The sequence below is a fragment of the Danio aesculapii genome, chromosome 19, assembly GCF_903798145.1.
Source record: "Danio aesculapii chromosome 19, fDanAes4.1, whole genome shotgun sequence".
NCBI lineage: Eukaryota > Metazoa > Chordata > Actinopteri > Cypriniformes > Danionidae > Danio > Danio aesculapii.
The window spans coordinates 47,145,931-47,163,202 of NC_079453.1; the positions used below are offsets into that span (position 1 = coordinate 47,145,931).

The window sequence follows — 17,272 nt, forward strand, 5'->3', positions numbered from 1 at the left end:
TTTGGCACCACTTATTTTCCTTCCCTCTATCAAGTTTGTTTGTTTGTTTGTTTACTTCATTTTGCATTTATTGTACACATTTGTAAATACATTTTGGGTGATTTAAATATTATTCTTTATTGTAATAAAACGAACCACTTTTTTTTGCCACATTGTTGTCTGTGTCGATTCATAGCAGCTAACTTCTCAGGGGAATTCTTAAAAGATTGGGTTGTCATAATTATGTTAAGCCCTTTTCATCCTCCGAGCCACACGGGGCGTAACAACTGTCATCATAGCAAAGTAAAAAATAAATCAGTTATTAGAAATGAGTTATTAAAACTATTATGTTTAGAAACGTGTTGACAGAAATCTTCATTGTGTTAAACAGAAATTGGGGAAAAACATACAGAGGGGCTAATAATTCAGTAGGCCTTCAACTGTACCCTGGGATGCGTATGCTTTTTGTTTTCACAAATCCTTGTGCCTTGTACATTTCTGACAATCTCAACTATGTTACTGGCGGCACGTTTTCTCGTAAATCCTTTTCTCATACATTTCTCGTAAATCCACTAGAGCAGGGGTGCCCAAACGGTTTCCTATAAAGAGGCAAAAAGCAAAGTTGATTGAGGCCTGTGGGCCGAATATATACCAACAATTTAATAACATTTTATAATGATCTTATTACAGTAAAACGTTAACAATCCCATTTATAACACAAGTTCAATGCTGAATACACTAAGCTTAATTTGATTTGCACGCGGATGTCTTGTGCAGTTTGCTGATAGCATTTACATTTTAAAAAGTCTGATTCATTTACAGTATTTAATTGAATCATTTAATTCCAGTTGGCTATTTTGTAGCTCAGTAATAAAACAAACAAAAGGTTACGTTAAATTTGAAAGGATAATCACTGTAAAAGGCATTTGCCCCAATCACCTCCCCCATCTCTTTCCAGATGGAATGACAGGTCAAATCAAAGGTTAACATAGGCCAACTCTGGCCCGCGGGTCCCACATTGGGCATCTCTGCACTAGAAGGACCTACACTAAAAAAAATTATTCAAAGATGATTCCTTGGATTTACAATTTTTTTTTTACGTTGAGCGGTTGTAAACAATCTATTTGGGCTGAATTTAAACAAACAAATTAAGTTGAACATTATTAAATTTAATTTGTTTGTTTAAATTCAACACAAATAAATTGTTCGCGACAGTTTTGCATGCAACACTTTTTTCAGTGTATGTCATTTACTGCAAACCTCAACGTTTTTCTTGTGCGCGACTGTGAGAAAAACTGATTGGCTTGTTTTTGTGCATAATATATCAGCTTGATTTCAACTGACCCACACACCCGCTTCCCTAAACCCAACCCATAGTGTTTTCAAAAGCAAACTAGAAGAGAAAAGGAATCGCGGCCAGATGCTTTAATCAAAATGTCATACTGCTTTTTTTTGGGAGTTTTGCTTTACCTGGTTTCTGGAACAGTCCTTTACCAGACACGTACCTCAGTTTGCCCAAACGGATATAAACATAGCCTCACTGCAATCGTTTTACACATAAAATGCAGCCATATGTACCTGCAAGCACATATTTCTCGGTTCTCAAAAATGTAGCCCTGGGCACATATTCCCAATGAGCCTGTGTTGGAAGTCTTGCTGGAAATGTAAAGCATACTTTGAAAACATCATGGAAAATGCGTTCTTTGCATTAATGCCTCTCGTTCCCTTTGCAAACGGTGCATGTCTTTAAACCAGCTAATTAATAAACGCATAATGAATGCGAAGCAATGCAAACAATTTCTGGTCATCACAGTGGTTTATGGGAGGACCGACCTGAAAATGAACCCTGGCTTTTCCATCAGATGGAGTGGAAAGTGGCAGAGACTAGAACTCGGTGAATTAGAGCTTCCATAAATTGAGTTATATCAAGTATTGCGAGAAATTAGTGTGATTTTCTGCCAGCGTCCTGGGTAAAGGGGCTATATGTAAGCATCTGCATGTAGTGATCACATTTTTGGCAATGTGTGAACAGCTTTTAATGAAACGTTTAAAAACAAGACTCGACTTCCGTTGATGCATATGGAAATGTGTAGACGTTTTATTTCATTTCATCACTTATTCATGTGAACGCTCACAAGAGCCTCTCTTTTTCTTTATTTATTTATGGCACATGAAATGCCAAAAAAACTATGTTGTAGGACTGCCAAAAGTATCGAGTTCTGCACCAATTAGTACTGAATTTTTTTAAAAAACTGTCAATTTCTCGCTAACATTTGAGCGTTTTTAATATTTCAGTACCTCGATACTTTTGACAACCCTATTTGTACTGTAATGTGGACACCAGGAATGAATTTCTAACTAATTTTTAGTTTTAAAGAGGAACGGAAAAGGTTTTTGCTGTGAGCGCATCGAATAACATGATGGCTGTTTCTCAATATGCGTTCTTCAGTGGTCTTGCTTCCTCGTGTAATGTCATCATCATTCGCCGAAGTTCAAATCCAAAACTCAAGATGCAAGAACAGATGTGTGAAACCCTCCGGATTTCAGCATTTTATATAGGTTTATTATTAAAGTTCATAGAGATAACACATGTACCTCAGGAGTTTCCCTAAGTGAGACGGTGAGAGTAAACATTACCATGAAAACCTTAATAAAGGCATAAACACATTAAAGGTGTTATTTGCTAAAACTCGTATTTAAAATCGGTTTTATTTATATTGTTCAACGTATATTTGTAAAGTCTTTATGCATAGTATATATTGTGAAAAGGGAAAGACAATAAATCGTTGTATGAATGCTGCAATGTTTAAATAATTTTTGGTTAAAGATGCGTGAGGGTCATGTGACCATCAGAACGAATGCAGCCTCTCATTTCTCAGAGGACACATTGTCTGTTCTCGCGGTGTCCCGAGTTCGTTCTTCCGATGAGACCTGGCAAGACCAGTCTTCACAAGAACGCAAGTCCGTTCTCTGCATTCTTGCAATTGAGAAACAGCCTAAATCTCATGTGTAAGTTTACAGGCAGTTCACTGAGTGGCCACCGGTGTCACTAAAAACAAGACTTATTATTACATATAGCCCCTTTAAATATAATTATATAGGCATACAATACCCTTCATCTCAGACTTGAATTGAACAAAAAAACAAACATCTGTCATATTGAATTCATTGGGATTTATGAATAAAATAAAATAAAACAGTTTCCCTCATAACACTTCTGTCTCTTCGACTGAAATGAATGACAGAAAAGAGGACATGATGGTGTTCTGAAGTTCATATAAACCAGAGGACTCATCTGAAAATGCTCATATAACTGCACATTCAACTTCATATACAGGTTTGACCAATGTTTGACACTTTGAAGCTTATGAACGTGAGTGAAATATGATGTTTGCCCACCCTTACATAATCTTGTACCAAACTCTGTTTTGATATTTGTAGCTTCAATGCACATTTTTTAGAATATATTTGTTTAGAATATAATCTTAAGCAATACACTTCATTGAAAATGTATTATACACATTGATATCACACTTTTGAAAAAGACATTATGTATACTAAAGGTTAACTTTACACCCTTTACACAAAACCTTAACTTTCTGATTTTGACTGTAATGTAATAGCATGTTCCTATAATTGCTAATAATGTAATAGCATGTTACTATAATTGCTAATTATATTAATAATTATATTTATATAATTAATATAACATGTTAATATAAGTGCTATAATGCTAATAATTAAAAATAAGCTTAAGTTGAATAATAATGTTTTATAAAAGCAAAAAAAAATCATTTAAAGCTTTGTTTTTATCAAAATGCAAGCATATAATTCAACACGAATACATAAGCTAACATTCAAAATCTTCTAAACAATGTAAGAAATATAAAAATTTGCAACAAATAAAATTGATTACCCTGTTTGAAATCGGGTATATCGTGTTTTCCATGCAAAATCTCAGAAGCAGGAGAGGAAAGACGTATCAGCTATGAAAAGTGACACATATTTGTTTTTTGACCTCTGACAGTGTGTACAATTTACTCCAGAAAACTCAAAAACCATGGAAACAAACTATAAAGGGCCTTTAAAATAAGGATGCCAACAGAAAGTTTGATAAAAGACCACATCTACAGGAATATTAGCACATCCTCTCTTTTTTGCAGACATGAAACTGGGGGAACAACAATAATATCTTGAAACAATTTCCCATTTTTAAACTGTCATCAACAGTCAGGCATTAAAAGCATCAAAAATGACTAATACTAACAGACCTACCAATCTCAATGCGAGCGCACATTGAAGAAGATGCCCAGAGGTGATATTAACGTGGAGCTGCTTATTGCACTGGTGAACAATGATCATTTCTTCATCGCTAGAGCTGGAGCTGCTACTTGATCCATCCATGCTTGTTTGAATCGCCAGTAACTTTAACAACAAGCGTGTCAACATTCTGTCCTCTTCTTCTGTGTTACAAGCAGGTGTCAGAAGCTTAAAGTTGAGTAGCATTTTTAATGTCAAGGAGTGATTTTGTATTCTCTTCTGCTCGATGCCAGTAAAAATCGCTTGGGTTTGAATACGAAAATGTCTCAAAAAACGCTGACGATAAACGCAAATGAAACGCCGTTAAGCTGAAGGAAAACGAATGAATAAAACTAATAAACCTACCAATCTACGTGTAAAAAATAATGTTACGCCATCCTGCATCCTCTGAAGTAGTTCTTACCTCCATAAAATTTAAATAAACCTATTTAATAAAATGAAATAATTACGTTTATTTAAATAATTTTATAATTTTAATAGTTAAAGCTAATAGATGAATGAATAAAGCTAACAGACCTACTAATCTATGTGTAAAAATAATGTTACGCCATCCTGCATCCTCTAAAGTAGTTCTTACCTCCCTAAAATTAAAATAAACCTATTTAATAAAATAAAATAATTACGTTTATTTAAATAATTTTATAATTTTAATAGTTAAAGCTAATAGATGAATGAATAAAGCTAACAGACCTACTAATCTATGTGTATAAATAAAGTTACGCCATCCTTCTAAAGTAGTTATACCTCCATAAAATTAAAAGAAGCCTGTTTAATAAAATAAAACAATAAGGTTAATGTGAATAATTATAGTTCTTCATAAAACAAACAAACAAATAAATATTCGGTCAAGTTTCCGAGTCTGGGAAGGGATGAGTTGATATCCATCATAACACCAGCATAATGTACAGATCAGATGCATTCACCATTACTTTACATTTAAATATTATGCATTATTCCATTTTTTATACCTGTATCTGAGGGATGTGGATTCAGATGACAGGTGATTAATACACCTACAGTATCCAACAGCAAATTAAATCATTTTATCAACTCCTAATGGACCCCCGGTTTCATTACCGAGCATCCATTAACCACCCACCGGATCAGCCCATCACCATAAATAAATAAAAACCAATGAAAAACTGATTTCCAGAAGCACTACAAGACCTATTTAGCATTCATTTGAATATGCTATTGACACGGACACGCCCAGATCCGAAGGTTTCGTAAATTATTCTGTAGACGGAAATTTGCTCTGGCACCTGTTTCTGCTTAAAAGGTTTATGCTGAATAAATCATTTGACGTGAGACCTGCAAATGAGACGCGCTGCAAGTGACAACACTTTAAAGCTGAGGATAGGACTGTTGACCCCAGTCGACGATGCAAGCTTAAACCGCTTTTGAAATGCACTGAAATTACACATAATGCTAATTGCCTTTTTACTAGCATTAGAAAACACATCTAACCTTAAACTAGCATCCTTAAAAATAACATCCTTATTAAACTGCAGCGCATCAACCCAAAACAGTGCTGTCATTATAAACTCAAGTACACTGACACGGAATCATAACACGTTTGATTGATTCGAAATTTAGGGGAAACATCTATGCAGCAGAATGCTGGTGATGGCAACCGATTTCATTTTTCATTGCTTATTATACCAAACGATGCCTTTCAATCACTTTGGACATCCCAAGTAATTTGCTTATCGCTTTTTGAGCACCGTAAATGGCATAAAATTTTGCGAGCCATCAATAAAGCTCTCAGATCAGACCAGACAACGCATTAAAACGCAGGCTCATTCATTACAATTCACAACCAACAGCTTGGATGCAACATCAGCAATCTGTAATGCGCTGTAAAAATGGATGTGTTTTCAAAATAATACCGTAAAAAAAACTGTAAAAACAGGTTTCCTTAATATACACGGTGAAAAAAGCAGGATAAGGCACCATGTCATAAAGCTCAAATCATCTCAGACTGGTTTCCTGAACATGACAGTGAGTTCACTGTACTCAAATGGCCTCCACAGTCACCAGATCTCAGTCCAATAGAGCACCTTTGAGATGTAGTGGAACGAGAGATTCGCATCATGGATGTGCAGCCGACAAATCTGCAGCAACCGCCTGATGCGATCACGTCAATATGGAGCTAAATCTCTGAGGAACATTTCCAGTACCTTGTTGAATCTATGCCATGAAGGATTAAGGCAGTTCTGAAGGCAAAAGCGGGTCCAACCCGCTACTAGTAAGGTGTACCTAATAAAGTGACCGGTGGGTGTACGTTGCTTATGGTTGTGATTTCATATGTATAACAAAGTATATGATGTGAAGATGTTAGTACCTAAAAACATTGGTATACTGCATTATATATTAATATATGACAATAAATTAATGAAATAAGGTTGTTTATTGTAAAAATATATATATATATTTTACGGTTTGTACTGTATTTTTTAATGGTAAGCCATTCTTTTACCATCAAATTTTAATGATTTTGGTAACACTTTATTTTGATGGTAAATTTGTGTATTAGTAGACTGTCTGCTTAATATCTGCTGATACTGCTCCTTTAACAGACATTTGACTGACTATAAGAAACTTGCAAGTACATGTCAACTTACACTAACCCCAACATAACAGTCTACTCATAATCTAATGAGAATTAGCTGTCATGTGGATGCAATGTAACGGAAATTCAACAAATGGACCATCAAAATAAAGTGTGACCATGATTTTTTAACAGTGTGCACACATGTATGCAAAACCCGTGGCGTTGCGAGGAGGGGGGCTTGACATGTATTGTCAAAAGCCCCTGATCTTTTGGAATATGTTGCATTTAAATAAAAATACATTGTATAAAATTTACTTTGTTATCCAAGTACTTAAAATTACTTCATACATCACACGCATTGCACTTAACGCAGCTTTTGTGTCAGGAATTTTAAGTCAGCTGTTCACCAGTACCTGTTTCTACCAGCAGGGGGGAGTGGGACTGTTTTCATGGTTGTCGCAGGGCAAGTGTTAAAAAAAATCCCGCCACTGCACTGTCTTCATTCATTCATTATTTTGAGGAATTGAAGCTGATGAGGTAATAACACAACTGTTTCGTGAAACTGAATAGTTCTAACAACTGATGAAGTTTAAAGGGCACCTATGGTGAAAAACGGTGGACCAATTGGAGCGGTTTTCAGATCGACCGCAACTTGATGTAGGAGTGCGGTCCCCCCGCCCACCGAATTGATTGACAGCTGTGCGTATTAACATGTCCCGGTAGTCACGTGTATAATCATATCAACAAGAGAGGACGTGCGCAAAGCAACCGGAAATAAAAGGTGTGTTCAGTTCGCTAGGATCATCAATCATTATTAAATGTGATCAAGAGTAAGTTTCACATGTTTAAAATGTTTTAAAACAGAGCATGTGTGTAATGAAGTACAGCGATTCACTTCAGATTCACTTCATCAGCACAGCCGCGTGTCAGAACAATTATAAAAGAAGACGCTTCAATCGCGGTTTGTGGACGTTAAATCAGGTTTATTTTGTACATTAACATAACAGATATCCATACAGCAGTGGAGATTAACCTGTAGCCTGACACATATGCGTGCAAACAGAGTGCGAAGCTAAAGCTAAACGCGCGCGCTGTCTCTCTCTCTCTCGCTCTGTGTGTGTGTGTCTGCGCTATTGTTGTGTGTCTGCGCTATGTGTGTGTGCGTGTTCTCGCTGTGTGTGCGCGTGAACTTTGTAACGACTTTGTGTGTGACTCATGGTTGCAACTCACAAAAACTGCATCAAATACTGATTGGTAAAGTTCTTACTGTAGTATTTCTCACAAACGCGACGTGAGATCTGCTTCCTGAGGCAGCCGAGGGCGACGACTGAGGCATGTTGCTGAGAGGCACGTGGGAACGGTGGGTGGGGAGGACTAGCCTTAAAGGCCCAGTACAAAAAAAACAGCAACCAGGTTTTACCGGTTATAATACAGACACTTCAGACAGCTATAACAAATACTCTGATGGTTGTTTTGAGCTGAAACTTTACAGACACATTCTGGGGGCACAAAAGACTTATATTAAATATGAAAAAAGGGGTAACCTAGGTGCCCTTTAATATTTGTTTTCACAGTATAAAATGTGTGTAGTTTTGGTGAAATAAAATAACTGTAATGAATAAAATGCGCGTCATATTAATGTAAATACATGCGAGTTATTCATAAAAACATAAATTGTACTAGCTTTCTAGATATGATATAGATATCTAGACATGTTTATCCATGAAATAGCCAGCCACATCTGTTTCGTTGCATCTGTTGACTTCTTTGCCCCTCATCCCTTTCAACCCTAGTAACACCCCTGTGCAAAACCATGTACAAATTAAATTAAACTGTTCTGCACTACAATATTTCAACCCAAAATATGCATCTATATGAACTAAAACAAACAAACAAAAAGTGTTTTTCACAATTACTGTGTATTAGCTACCAAACCAAGCTTACCTCAAATAATTTATAATGCTGAACTGACATTTTATATCTATAATTAGACCTTTAACATTACCCAAAGCCTCCGCATACGTGACAAAGACATTCGGCACCTATGTGCATTTTTCAAACACTAATTAATTTTAAAAATCGAGCAGCTGTCAGCAGCTAACCGAGGTCAACATATTCATAGTTTCCAGAAAATGATTGCGTCGCTGAGCTGAAATCAAATCTTCAAATCCCATCGCAAGCAGCTCAGCAACCCAACGAACCTACTTTTAGCTGTTTGTTTTATTTGTTGACATTCTTGCGCACCACATTCACCTGTTAGCTCCAAGTTAAGCACAGATTTCAAAACCCAATTAACAAGCTACGGAGTGAAATGCATTTGATTCCTTTCATTTTGTCATTGCAGGTATCTGGGATGCGATCTCAGACACGTCCTTGCATTGCCAACCTTATCTCTCTGCTGAGTCCCTTGGCAAACTATCCCCATGTCCATCTAGTCAAGGATAGATTACAGTAATTGTTTTTCGCCCTGGATGTCAGATTATTAGCCGGAGCAAAGTCAAGCGTGGATGCCATGCGCCATTTGTTATCGGAAAGGAAATAGCGATAGTATCATATTTCCCTGCCATAAAACTGACCTTCACCTTCTTACCGTCAGGCATGTGAGGGCTTCATTACATAACAGCTCAGTTATAAGACAATAACAACAGCAGGGCCGCGGAGGTGAAGAATCTGATTAATTAAATGCAAATCGCTAGTTAACGATGCACTTGACTGTGCTTTTCTTTAACACATAAACCTTAAAATAACTAATGCTAATGTTTTAGATACTCATATTGATGTATTTTTCTCCACACTTTAATCGCAATTACTTTTAGGAGTTATGACAATATAACAATGATTTAAAAAGTAACACATTTTGTGTTTAGGTCATTTTTTGAGCATCTTTAGGTTTACCATAAATAAGTGTATTTTAATGTTTTTTATATATAAATATTAAAGGGCACCTATTTTACCCCCTTTTCAACATTTAATATAAGTATTTTGTGTCTCCAAAATGTGTCTGTACAGTTTCAGCTCAAAACAATCATCAGATTATTTATTAGACCTTCTATAATGTTGGGATTTTCTGCTCAACACAAAGTACTGTAGCTGTTTGTGTGGCCTGTGCCTTAAATGCTGGATCTTATTGATATGATTATACGCGTTGATTCGGAGACATGTTAATATGTGGCTGTCAATTAATTCAGTGGGTGGAGAAACCGCGCTCCTACATCACGTTGCGTTGGGCATCAAAATTGGAGGGATTTGGATCGTATTAAAACATCAGGAAATTAAAAAAAAAGAGAGATGTATTGTCTTTATATCACCCCTGATACTGTGGACAAACTATACCTACACAAAGGTCTGTCCAAACATCTTACTTAAGATAATTTCCATCATACACTGAAAAAAATTATTCAAAGATGATTCCTTGGATTTACTCAATTTTGTTTTACGTTAAGTGGTTGTAAACAATTTATTTAAGCTAAATTTTAAAAAATTAAGTTGAACATTGCTTAATTTAATTTGTTTGTTTAAATTCAACACAAATAAATTGTTTGCAACAGTTTTGCATGCAACACTTTTTTCAGTGTAGGTGGCCTTTAAATGTTTTGTTGTTGTTGTATTTCCCCATATCTCACACAATTTTGGGCCTGAATTGTAATGTATATGTTCACCTACTGACCAACTATTGCATCATAAAATATTGATCTTTTTTTCATTTGGAAATAAAGTTTTATTTTAATTTAAACAAATTTAAATGTATTTTTTTGAAATTGTTTTTAAATAAAGTCCATTCATTCCAGTAGTGGCAATTGCAAAATTATATATATATATATATATATATATATATATATATATATATATATATATATATATATATATATATATATATATATATATATATATATATATATATATATATATATATATTTATTTATATTTTTTTAAGCTTTGTATTATTATTATTATTATTATTATTATTATTATTATTATTATTATATAATTGTATTATTATATAAATATTTTTGTGTTATAGTTTTTTGTTAATGATGTATTTAAACTCCATTTGTTCCAGCCAAGTAACTGCATGCTTATATTATATATTTTTTTATATATAGCATACAATTCAATTTATAAATAATTTTTTTTTTAATTATCCATCCATCCTTCCATCCATCCATCCATCTATCTATCTATCTATAATTTTTTGAATGCATTATGTCAAATTAACTGTCTCATTAAACTCTCTCTGATAAATGATGAACAAGATAGAAGTATAATAATACCTGAGGAATATGGCTACGTTCTGGCCATTACTTCATGTGAGTAAACTCCGCCATAACTCTTGGATAAATCTCCACAGCTGAGACCAAGTGCTCTACTCTTGTCCAGAAGTAATGGCAACACTGAGAGCTATTAGAGCTGCGGATATATTTCTCTCCTGGGGATGTTTACCCTTTAAAGACTTATTTACCCCTACAGCTTCAGACGCCGAGCAAATCTCTGCATTATCAATGAACAGTGGATGGCCTTTCCTTTAATAGAGACTTTCTTCTGTAGATTAAGAGTGAGGCGCGTCTAATATCAGCAGCGGCTGCCAGAGGACGTCTTGGGGTTAGAGCCGGTCCACTTTTTACAGCAGTGCAGGTTCTGGAAGTGATTTTCCCATTCTATTTTTGCATATGATATTTAATAAGGTCTTGGTGGATGATGAGTATCGCAAAACTTTTATTCAAAGCAAATAAGTGACAATCCTTCGAAAAGTGAGGCGGTCGAGAGAGCATAATGTGCTGCAATTTAAAAAGGCACATGCAATTACAATAAAACACCAGGAAATTAAGAAGAGATCGCTTTGACAGTGCATGTGTTGCAAATTCTCACAATGCAAAGAAATAAATAAAATGCATCGTCAAATTTATATGGGCTGAATTCAAACACACAAATTAAGTTGAACATTACTAAATGTCATTTGTTTGTTTACATTTAGCCCAAATAAATAGTTACCTTAAAAAATTGTAAATCCAGTAAATACTTTTTTTTTCAGTGCAACAACCACCACCCGTTGTGACCCAGTAACCAGGTCATGAAAGAGTTTCTACAGGATCACAAGAACACAAAATTACTCTACATGATATCACATTTTATTATGAGTTACACCTTTAAGACCTAATATCTATTTCTGTGCACAAAGCAGACCGGACACTGAAAATGCTGGATTTAAAGATTCAAAACATTTCTAATAGTTTTTTTTTTCTTTCTGATGAACTGAGTATGAACACCAGCGCCACAATCACTATCTGTTTGCATTGCTTAGTCATATATACACAATGCGGGGGTGCAGCGCCTATCTTAATAAGATTAGGTTAAGATTATAAGATTATATTAGATTATTTTAAAAGATTATATACACAGTTGAAGTCACAATTATTAGCCCTCCAGTGATTTATTTTCTTTTTCAAATATTTCCCAACTTATGTTTATCAGAGCAAGAACTTTTTCACAGTATTTCCTATAATATTTTTTCTTCTGGAGAAAATCCTATTTGTTTTATGTTGGCTAAAATAAAAGCAGGTTTTCATTATAAAAAATAAATAATTTTAAGGTCAATATTATTAGCCCTCTTAAGCAAAATAGTTTTTTTTCTACTGTCTACAGAACAAACCATCATTATACAATGACATCCGTAATTACCTCAACTTGCTTAATTAAAATGTCACTTTAAGCTGAATACTAGTATCTTAAAAATGATCTAATAAAATATTATTCACTGTCATCATGACAAGGATAAAATAATCAGTCATTAGAGATGAGTTATTAAAACTATCATGTTTAGAAATGTGTTGAAAAAAATCTTCTCTCTGTTAAACAGAAATTGGGGGAAAAATTTAGAGGGCTAATAATTCAGGAGGGCTAATAATTCTGACTTCAACTGTATATATATAATAAAGGCCCCCTAGATTTTCGCAATTCCGCAATCGCTGAATCCAACGCAAAAATCAACAAAAATCCTCCTAAATTCTTAATTAAGCGAAAAATAATTGCAAAAAAATGTAAATAATCTCCTAAGATATCCAATTTCAAACCATATAATCAAATCATATTTATTTCAGTTCGCAATGAATTGTTTTACATGACTTGCATTGACATGCATTGACATCGCTATTTTTGCATTGACATTATTTGTGCTTTCCATGTGTGGCTGGTATTTTGGTGTGCGTAAAATCAACAAATGTTTTCGTTTAAGTCTTTCCCTACAGTCAACAAGAGAAAACGCTTCCCTGCCATTGACGTGTTTTACGGCAATCAGTGTTTTAGGTGTATTATGGTCAGGGAAGCCCTAACGCATGTCCAGAGTGAGGAACATGATGTCAAATGCTCCGAGGAGTGAAATCTAAGATCGTGGATAAAAATAAGAGTTATACGACCTTCCTTTGACTTAATCCCTACTGTTTTAGATCTGTTTTGAATTTCGTCTAGGCAAGGGAAGCTTTATTTTTATGATATTTACAATATTTGTCATTGTGTCAGATTGCACACCTAACATAGTAGGCTACATAATAATTTTGAAAAATTATCGCAAAATTGGCCAATTTATGGGAATTACCACCACAAAATCAGAAAAAAAGGTCTCTCTTATGGCTCGTTTCCACTGACTGGTACAGTACGGTACGGTTTGGTACGGGTCATTTTTATCAGGCTTGCGTTTCCACTAACAAGGGTACCCTTTTGGTGGGCGCGGTGTATGACAGAAAGTTTCAGTCGACGTCATTCTCGCTCGAGGAAATCTCTACAATAAAGCTGTATGGGTCGTTCGCATATCATATGAGAAGCTATTCTCACTAAGCAGATGCTTTATACACATAAATACTCGTGTAGAAATGTTTATTACTAACTTTTCAATGAACATGAGTTGATTATAACTGCAGATCAAAGACAGTGCGAAACAGCCTACTGTAACGTCTGTAATTATATTAAATAACTAAATAAATGAACATATATGAACACAAACAGCCCCTTACAGTCTCCGATATGTTACCAAATACAGAAGAACTACACACAGCAGACATTTCACCTGTATTTAATGTGCTCCTTTTTTCCCGGCTTCTCCTTTGTTTCTTCACTCTTCACTCTCGCGTTTGTCAGTGTCTGACAGGATCGGGTTTCAAAAGCACGTCAATAATCAAGCGCAGGTTATTATCATCAGCTCAAGAAGTTTGTTATTTCAGATATAATGTTAGACGCGCCCGAGCGCTAGCAAGAAAGCGAAACCGCTCGCGCCTCAGACTGGCTCGTAAAAAACTACAGGGCACAGGGTAAATCTGCTCTTCTTCTTGGATTTGTGGCTGTCCATCAAGATGACGACAAGGTTTGTTTGAGCCCAGATCGACCATGGCTCGTTATTATATTTATTTATATTTCCGCTAAAATCTCTCGCTGTGTTTTTTAAACATGGCGGGTTTTTTGTTTTCATTCTGGCTTGTTGCGTAAGCGAATGACGTATCTCTGTAAACCAATAGCGTTCAGCTGCGCGTCTGGCTCCGCCTTTTGGTACCCTTTCTCGTCTTTGGTACCCTTTCGAAAGGGTGCCGCAAAAGTGGTACGGTACGGTTCGGTTCGGTACGCTTTTTGCCAGTGGAAACGGCCATAAAAGCGTACCAAACCAAACCGAACCGTACCGTACCACTCAGTGGAAACGGGCCATTAGGGTGAGTTGTATTACAGTACTTTGTTTTGGTTTGCTATTGCATGCATTTGTGATATACAACTTTTCTGTACTGCCTCATGGCTTTATCTGCACAAAATCTGCTGTTAAATGTGTCAATTAAAAAACAAAAATGTGAAATTAACATCAACAGATGTGTTCAGCGAATACATACACGATCGATTTACAACCTCAAAGCTCACAACAGCTCTGTCTATGAAGTTTCATGAGGTGTTATTAAAACTCTATTTCCCTATGGAGAACGAGATTTCACTCCCAGAACCGCCTGTTGCACTCTGCTGACCTTTGCAAAGCGAAGAACTCAATCACAATAAAATGTGCATCTCACACCTCTTGTATTTACTGTAGTCATTCGAGCAAAGGAGAAATAAAGCTGTAAATGACCTATAAGGTGAGATAAATACTGTTTGCGTTCTTAAATTGTGCGGTTTGATGAGCCGCTCCAGCTCAAGGGCAGCTTCGGTTATTATTTCTGCCTCTGTGAATAATCTATACAACAACAACGAAACCTTCTCTGCACCCTTAGGTTTCTTATATATAAGCAAACATTTATAAACACGGCCGAGCGGAGAAGAAGATACTTTAAGATATATTTGCTCCGTCCAGAGAGTCGTGTAAGAAATAGTCCACGGCTAGGTGCGCACTATGATAAAAATATGAATTATGAATCGCTCCACAGTCGAAGCATGTTTTGATTTCCCTCTTTAAAGTCATTAACATCATCTGGCTTCCTGCTGTTGTTCTTCAATGATTCTGAGAGGCTCTTCATGCGTATTTAGTCTGGTCTGGATATCAATTAGACTGCGGTGTTAAAATAAACAGATAATAAATGACTGATTTGAGGAGATTTTCTTTCCACTTAGCAACAGCTCGAGCATTTTAGAGCAGAACTGAAGGGGAATTTCAGCTCTAAAAATACTGATCCTGCTGTTCATTTGCATAAACTGTTTGCACTGTTTTGTATGCGTAGTTTTCGTTTTTCCAAGCAATACTTATGATTCAATATCTAAATAAACTGAATAATAAAGTGCAATGATATTTAATACATTTTACACATCAGCACATTGCCTATATCATATGTTTTGATTATTAATTTAGTATTAATAAATGCTTAAATGCCTTTCCTTTATGCTTATTTACTTATAAGTGATTAAATTATGTAGATTTTTCTTATATTTTAGACTAATTGAATTTGACATTGTAGTGCAGTTTTGGTTATGATATGATATGCACTGTATTTAATGCTAGATTGCTAACACAGATGGTGATGGGCAGTTTGGCACTGAAATATTCAGAGGTTTCGGGATTTCGCTCTGTTGCTGAAAACTGAGACAATGGTGTGTGTGCTTAGACTGCATGTCAACTTGTTTTTGCCTTAAGCTTAATGTTCAGGCACAGATCCAAAAGACACTGAAGCCAGAGTTTGAGCCTGAACTCTATTAGTCTGGATTTAGAGATATTCTGTCAAGATGTACTGAGGCAGAATAACATTTATGATGTACTGATAATATGGATATAGCTGTGGATATATCAAGAGACCACTGGATTTTTCACTGGATTTATTCCATAATTAAATTAAATTAAATTAAATTAAATTAAATTAAATTAAATTAAATTAAATTAAATTAAATTAAATTAAATTAAATTAAATTAAATTAATTTTTTTTTTTATATATTGTCACTGGCATTTGGCAATTATTCAAAATCCCGTACAAATAAAATAAAATTTAGATGAAATTAAGATAAATGTATTTTATAAAGAATATATATATATATATATATATATATATATATATATATATATATATATATATATATATATATATATATATATATATATATATATATATACATATATATACATACATACAAACTATTATTGGATATTACTTATAAGAGTATATATCACCAGATGTCTCAAATTTTTAAGCTAAAAAATGATAATATCTGCTTAAAAGACCTGTGGCCACAGATTTTAAGCTCCATTTCCAATTGACTTACTACACAAGTGTCTTAAAGTGCTTGCTGTGTCATCAGAAGACTTCGTTTGGTAGAAGTCGTCCATTTGCACATTTGCAATTCTTATGCCGTTATGAAAGCGGGCTCTTCTGGCCCTTTGCCAGGTTCTTTGCCCCAGTTTACATGACTTATGCTGGATCATTCTTCATTATGACGCTCACCTCTAAATGACTTGGGCTTGAAGGAGAAGCGTGCATTGTGAATCTGACACCACCACCATCTGTACATGCAAACTACTCTGCTTATTGAGATGCTCTGGGCGTTGAAGAAAATCATACTCCTCTCACAATAAGAAGTTTCATTCTTGCAAGATGTGCACGGAAACAAGCTGCTGCTGTCTATGCACCAGGAGCATAATATAATATAATATAATATAATATAATATAATATAATATAATATAATATAATATAATATAATATAATATAATATAATATAACACAATATAATATAATATAATATAATATAACATAATATAATATAACATAATATAATATAATATAATATAATATAATATAATATAATATAATATAATATAATATAATACAATATAATATAATATAATATAACATAATATAATATAATATAATATAATACAATATAATACAATATAATATAATATAATATAATACAAACATAACATAACATAATACAATACAATGTAATATAACCCAATATAAAATAACATGAATAT

The 17,272-nt window shown here is 34.5% G+C and overlaps 1 protein-coding gene across 1 annotated transcript in view; it reads right to left on the reverse strand.

Annotated features, from left to right (window-relative positions):
• csmd3b (CUB and Sushi multiple domains 3b) overlaps positions 1–17,272 on the reverse strand; it is a 1,051,207-nt gene that overhangs the window by 594,107 nt on the left and 439,828 nt on the right. The gene's annotated exons all lie outside the window — the stretch shown is intronic.